Source organism: Uranotaenia lowii, chromosome 3, assembly GCF_029784155.1.
Source record: "Uranotaenia lowii strain MFRU-FL chromosome 3, ASM2978415v1, whole genome shotgun sequence".
Classification (NCBI taxonomy): domain Eukaryota; kingdom Metazoa; phylum Arthropoda; class Insecta; order Diptera; family Culicidae; genus Uranotaenia; species Uranotaenia lowii.
In genome coordinates, this window is record NC_073693.1 from 154,144,528 (window position 1) to 154,152,321 (window position 7,794).

Genomic DNA, 7,794 nt, shown 5'->3' on the forward strand with positions numbered 1-7,794 from the left:
CTTCCTGCGGGTTTCTTGACTGAAAACTTGGTACGGAAATGTTTGCTTTCTTCAGCCCCTTGGTTAAATCAGACGCGTGAGATAGAAAACAGTGTTAGACGTCTTTAGAAAATCTAAAATATATAGTGTTGTTAAGTGTGATGTAGAGAATTCAATTTCTGTTATTCCATTCGAAGCGGACTCAAGTTGTATTTTATTTCCAATCATCAAATCAATCAATCAAAACCATACGATTTTTACAAAGTGTCTCCCACCGCAATTCAACCACAACTGTTGTAAGTAGTCTTTGGTTTGCTCTTTATTCATCGTATCTTTGATTGTTATGTATCATATTGCACCAAATGAAAAGGTCTATTTAAAGTTTAGGCTATTAACTGCTTAAAATAAATGCAAACAATTTCCTACAAGAACAACTTATCAAATTAGTTAAAATTCTTTATAAATAAACAAAACAAGCCAATTATTTTATGTATTTTTTATTAACTAGGCATAAACGACCTAATCTTCTACTTTTTTTTTAATTAAAAATATAACCAAAATTTAACATGAAAAACATAATTAAAAACTTATTAAACTGACCTGTAAAAATGTTTTCAAAAATGTATGGTTAACATCACGATCTTAATTCGATGGTAATATTTACCTTTTGTTAAAGCTGTATTCAAAACTTGTTTCCTTTTGTATTTTATTTCTTTTAGTTTATTAGTTTCGGAGCTGAACAAACGAGACTGATTTGACTTTTCGCAAGCCGTCTTTCGATGATCCTCTATGATTGGGATCTGGGACAAAATTTGATTTGGATTAAAATAGTCGCAGTGTGTGTTTATCGATTGTCATATATCGAAATTCCATGAATAATAATTTATATTTTTTTTTTGTATTTCATCCTATTTACGAGCTATTTCCGCAACCAGCCGAACTTGACCCTTCGCAAGCTGTATTCTTAATGATCATTATTAATTTTTTTTTGTTTTCTGGACTTGGCCTTCGGCAAGCCGTCATTTTTCGTTATATAAATTTTCTGTGATCAAATTATTAAATTCTCCTGTATTGCATCTCATTCATTTCGTGCACCTCTTGCCTAACTGAATGTGACTTGATCTCTCGAATTCTTTTAATGATTCTTTTTAATCGCAATCTTTTTCCATTTTGTTTTTTTTTTTTTTTTTTGACAAAGCTAAGCCTTCTTTTTTTATCGATAGTCTGTATTTCTGTATTTCATCTCATTCAGTTTGTAACCTGTCGCACAAACTAAACGTGACTTGACCTCTTTCAAGCCGTCTTTTGATGATTATCAACAATCACAATCTCTTCATTTCGGACTTGACCTTTCGCAAACCGTCTTTTATCGAACGTCATATAAACTTCCTATGAATTGAATACTTCTGTATTGCATCTCGTTCAGTTTGTGACTTGTCGCATACTCTAAACAGGACTTGACCTCTCGCAAGCCGTCTTTTAATGATTCTCAATATTCGAAATCTCTTTATTTTGGACTTGACTTTTCGCAAGCCATCTTTTATCGATCGTCATATAAACTTTCTATGACCAAATTATTCAGTACTTCTGTATTTCATCTCATTCAGTTTGTGACCTGTCGCACAAACTAAACGGGACTTGACCTCTCGCAAGCCGTCTTTTGATGATTCTCGATATTCGCAATCTCTTATTTTGGACTTGACCTTTCGCAAGCCATCTTTTATCGATCGTCATATAAACTTTCTATGAACAAATTATTCAGTACTTCTGTATTTCATCTCATTCAGTTTGTGACCTGTCGCACAAACTAAACGGGACTTGACCTCTCGCAAGCCGTCTTTTGATGATTCTCAATATTCGCAATCTCTTATTTTGGACTTGACCTTTCGCAAGCCATCTTTTATCGATCGTCATATAAACTTTCTATGAACAAATTATTCAGTACTTCTGTATTGCATCTCATTCAGTTTGTGACCTGTCGCACAAACTAAACGGGACTTGACTTCTCGCAAGTCGTCTTTTGATGGCTATCAATATTCGCAATCTCTTTATTTTGGACTTGACCTTTCGCAAGTCATCTTTTATCGATCGTCATATAAACTTTCTATGTATTCAATACTTCTATATTGCATCTCGTTCCTTTTGTGACCTATCGCACAAACTAAAAGGGACTTGACCTCTCGCAAGCCGTCTTTTGATGATACTCAATATTCGCAATCTCTTTATTTTGAACCTGACCTTTCGCAAGCCGTATTTTATTGATCGTCATATAAATTTTCTATGAACAAATTATTCAGTATTTCTGTATTTCATCTCATTCATTAGCAACTTTATTTTGGACCTAAACTGTCTTTAATGGCTCATTATTTAATCATTCTAAGAACAAATTATTTAACATATCTGTATTTCATCATAATCTCATCTCTTTTCAACTTGACCAATTCAAACCGTGTTTTGATATGAATGTCAATTATCTCGATCTTTTACGAAGCTTTATTTGAACATGTTAAACATAATTTTCAAATTTGATAAAACTTGTTTAAAGACCCAAGGCTTTATCCAGATCGTAGATTGACGATGAACATTTTTTGAATTGAAGATAATGTTTCTACTGTGTTCCATGAAAAAATCACATTATGTTATTAAATCGCAGTCATTTAAAAGATAACTGCATACCTCCTTCACACTACAGCATGCACAAAATAATTGCATGACTATTCTGGTCAGCAGATTATTAATAACCACGCTTCTTATACCTTTCCAAAAATTATAAATGCACTATGTGATATTCTAATGTATTTACATATCTTTGGTTGTTTGATAAGAGATTACATTGAATATATTTAGATTCACTCTATTTATTGGCTTTTGTTTCTACCAATCATAAATAACATGTATTAATGATAAAAATCAATGCATGCGACAAAGTTTTCTTCAGCTTTAGAAAACCAATTTAAGTAACTGATCATTTAAATTTGTCACATGTCGTCAAAGTTCGATAATTTGTCCTTTAATCTCCATCAAAAACCTATTCAATTAATTCATTCACCTCGCTGTTTCATGTACCATGCAAATTACACCGTCATGTCGTATTTTAAGTTCAAAGTAGGCATTTATCGTAGAAGGCATCTTGAACTGTACCAGTAATTAAGCGCCAGAAAACCAATGTAAATCATATCAAAGAACTAAACAAGAAAAATAGAAATTTCATATTAAATCAATGCTTCATAATATTATCTCGTCGTCGATCGATACATTTTCATCTGAATAAATTAATTAAAATTTCAATAGATTAGTCTTTTTGTGAATTTAAATAAAACTCGTGTTACACTTCTTCGTGCTTGTGACCACCTTAAGAATGTACAACCCTGTTTTTTTCAATTCATATCAACAGTTCATTTGTCATTGGATTAATTTCACTATTAAATTTATAAGAAGTATCGAAACTGTACATCGAACTAGTTAAAATGAGTTCAACATTTTGAAATATTTAAATCTTATCCAAATCGATCTGGCATCTCTGCAGATGTATCTCAACCCGGATGTACAAAATTTGTGCCCACCGCCATTTTAGCAATTTTAAATCGAATCAAATATTACTGAACATACTCACCCAACGGGAGCGTAAACTGCGCCATTGTGGTAACCGTCCTTTTCCGAGCACATGATTTCCCAATTTTCCTCTTTCCCATTTCCAAAACACACATTTTCCACAATTTAAATTTTCCTTTTTTTTCACTCGTTGTTTCGTTCCAAAGTTCGTATCAAGAATGACAACACAAAACGTTCATCCACAAGTACTGTCAGTTCACTCACGGAACTCATGCGCCACTCAAATTACACACTCCGATCACGTTACAAAGTTTGCAATATTTTTAAATCATTTTACGCTGCCTTCTAGAATTAGCTAGATTTCATTTTTTTTTACACATCTGAACATTCAAGTGAAATTTATATCCTTCAAAAGATTATTCCCGGATATTTTACTGAGGTATGAAAGGTGTTGATTCTCTAATTGATTAATTTTTTCAACATAAATCTTTTCTCAGGACTTACCTACCACACAAGCTACTAATGTTAGTACCGCGAGAAATGTGTTTAGCTCCGATTTCAACATGCGACCCCTCTAGTGGAAGGGTTTGACTTGTAGGTGACGAAAAATAGTGTCGTGAGTTCGCTAGTACAAGCTACTAGTGTTAGTACAGGTAGAAATGAGTTTAGCTCCGATTTCAACTTGCGACCCCTCTAGTGGAAGGGTTTGACTTGTAGGTGACGAAAACTAGTGTCGCGAGATCGCTAGTACAAGCTACTAGTGTTAGTACAGCTAGAAATTAGTTTAGCTCCGATTTCAACTTGCGACCCCTCTAGTGAAAGGGTTTGACTTGTAGGTGACGAAAACTAGTATCGCGAGTTCGCTAGTACAAGCTACTAGTGTTAGTACAGCTAGAAATTGGTTTAGCTCCGATTTCAACTTTCGACCGGTCAAATGAAAGGGATTCACTCATAGGTGACGAAAAATAGTGTCGCGAGTTCGCTAGTACAAGCTACTAGTATTAGTACAGGTAGAAATTATTTTAGCTCCGATTTCAACTTTCGACCGGTCAAGTGAAAGGGTTTGACTTGTGGATGACGAAAAATAGTGTCGCGAGCTCGCTAGTACAAGCTACTAGTGTTAGTACCGCGAGAAATTAGTTAAGCTCCGATTTCAACTTTCGACCAGTCAAATGAAAGGGATGGACTTGTGGGTGACGAAAAATAGTGTCGCGAATTCGCTAGTACAAGCTACTAGTGTAAGTACCACGAGAAATTAGTTTAGCTCCGATTTCAACATGCGACACCTCTAGTGAAAGGGTTTGACTTGCAGTTGACGAAAAATAGTGTCGCGAGTTCGCTAGTACAAGCTACTAGTGTTAATACAGGTAGAAATAAGTTCAGCTCTGCTTTCAACTTTTGACTGGTCAAGTGAAAGGGTTGACTTGCAGGTGACGAAAAATAGTGTCACGAGCTCGCTAGTACAAGCTACTAATGTTAGTACAGGTAGAAACTAGTTTTGCTCCGATTCCAACTTTCGACTGGTCAAGTGAAGAACTCGCGACTAGAGTCTATTTTTCGTCATCTACAAGTCAAACACTTTCACTTGACCGGTCGAAAATTGAAATAGAAGCTAAACTCATTTCTACCTGTACTAATGCTAGTAGCTTGTACAAGCGAACTCGCGACACTAGTTTTGGTTACCTCCCGCATACGAAAAAACCATATCTCAAAAAGTCATCACGATACATCAACGGTTGTTGAAAAAGTGAAGTTTTCTGTAAACGTTACTATTTCATCTTACTTTGGCTCGAAAACGATTAAAACTATACTCTCACGTTCATGTTAAAAATTACGTTATAAGATAACGTGAATAATGGATATGGACGATTCGTTTTCATTTTTTTAAGCGTAAAATTGATCTCGAACCGTTACCAAAAGCGTTCATGCATGTTGACACCTGATGATCAAAACGCTGAGCAAGGATGCCAGGTATAGCTTATCAAATAAAATGTCAGTACTCCTAAAGATTTTAATGATAAAATTTCATTTTCAGATGGATACCATGATGTGTATTGTAACTTAATTATTCATTGAGAAGTGAGTTTGAAATATACTATGAATTTAACAATTAGGTTATTAAAACTTCGATTTGATTTTATCTAGGTCAGGCAAATAGAAATTTTGCTGCAGTATTTTTTACTTTTCGACATAAAAATGAGCACTTTTTGAAAAGATTTGTTATCGTTAATGATAAAAATTCGTGCCGGAACCAAATAAAATCAACAAAGCTGTTGTTTCATAGATGAGGCGTGTTCAGTTTGGTGAAACTTGTATACTTATCCAATGCAAAACTCTCTCAACGACTTAAAAAAAGTTTTAAGAATGGTCATTCTAATGAAACAAAATTTGATGCCTGCTCACTGGTCGGTGATTTAATCAAATCAATTTGACATTTGAGCGCTTTTTTTGGTTTTTTTTTCTGTTTTCCATCCCTGGAATTTTATCTATTTCAAAATCTACGCTGAAAATCATGTATAACAGTAATTATCACAAATGGTACTAATCGGCATTCATCATATCAACTATACAACACAAATAGCAGATTCAGTTGTATAAAATGGTTTTTATGAATTCATTTTGAAAGATCTAGAACCAAAAAAAATCAAAACTTGAATGTTCAAACAATCTGGCACCACTGACTAGTTTGTTTTCTTTCGGTCCGCGAAATTTGCAATTTTTTTTTGTTGCAACCACTTCGAGAATTGTTCCGGATTCTCTGGGTCAATCAGCATCGAATTGAATATCGTTTTTCAACGACGGTGATTACGGTCCGACCTTTCGTGAAAAATAGAACTTTCTGTTCTAACAGTAAGTGTCTACACTGGCGCACCGGAAGTTTTTGAAAAATCCGTGTGAACTCTCGGCTACGGCAGCTTTAATTCCCAGACACAGCGTTCGAATTCATGGAAACAAGAATAGAATTCAATCGAGGTAAACAAACCTGCGGGGGAACACCAGACCACTGTTTGGAAAAACTTATTCCATAAAAAACCAATTTGAAATATTTTTTTCTTTCAGGTTATGGTCTTTTCGCTTTGCCGCATCTCCGAAAGAAGGGTGCGGAACGATTTAATCTGCTTCTGGCCCAAATTCCGGAAGGCCATGGCGTTGAGGGCGGTGACGGCCATTTGCCTTGCTGTCGAACATTTATGCCATTTCGTCGGGTCCGGACAGTCGTTTTTTGGGCATTATCGCACTGGATTTTGGATTGTCAAAATAAGTGAGGAATATGTAAAGTTATTAAGCTTCCGTGAAAATAAGTGATATTAAGCTTCCAAAAAATATTTTAGTGAAAATGTTGTTTGTATTTTTGTGATTATGTGAAAAATATATAAAAATTATCTCTGAATTTAATGATATTTTAATACCTTAACCACAAGCATATCCGGATCCTTCAGATGACCTTTTCTATAAAGGTCTATGAACAGTTATTAATAGTGGGGGTTTTCTCAACAACTGTCTTACGAACAGTATTTAAAAAACTTACGATTTATTTAAAGCGTAACGCAGTTATGATTATCGTGAGCAAATCATCGGAAGCACGTTTTATAGAATCGTTTTATCGCTTCCAATTGCAACAATAACCATAATAGTTTGATATGCTGCATACTATTAAGAATAGCGTTTCCTGAACCATTAACATACCGTTTGCAGAAAAGTTTTTTCATACAACTGTTTTAACAGTTTTTAACAGTTACATAACCTAACAACATATTCAAAATACAATCATTTCGGAATTCAAGATTCAGGCAATGTATTTTACAATTTCTATGATCGTTTGCTAAACGTTTTTCTACTCTTCATCAAATCGTCGTTTGATGATTTAAGAAATCGTTGGGTTATAATCTCCATTTATGCGGGCTGCAAGTCAAACCCATTCATTTGACCGGTCGAAAAATTGAATTGGAGCTAAACTAATTTCTACCTGTACTAACACTAGTAGCTTGTACTAGCGAACTTGCGACACTAGTTTTCGTCATCTACAAGTCAAACCCTTTCACTAGAGGGGTCGCAAGTTGAAATCGGAGCTAAACTAATTTCTACTTGTACTAACACTAGTAGCTTGTACTAGCGAGCTCGCGACACTATTTTTCGTCATCTACAAGTCAAACCCTTTCACTTGACCGGTCGAAAGTTGAAATCGGAGCCAAACTCATTTCTAGCTGTACTAACACTAGTAGCTTGTACTAGCGAACTCGCGAAACTATTTTTCGTCACCTA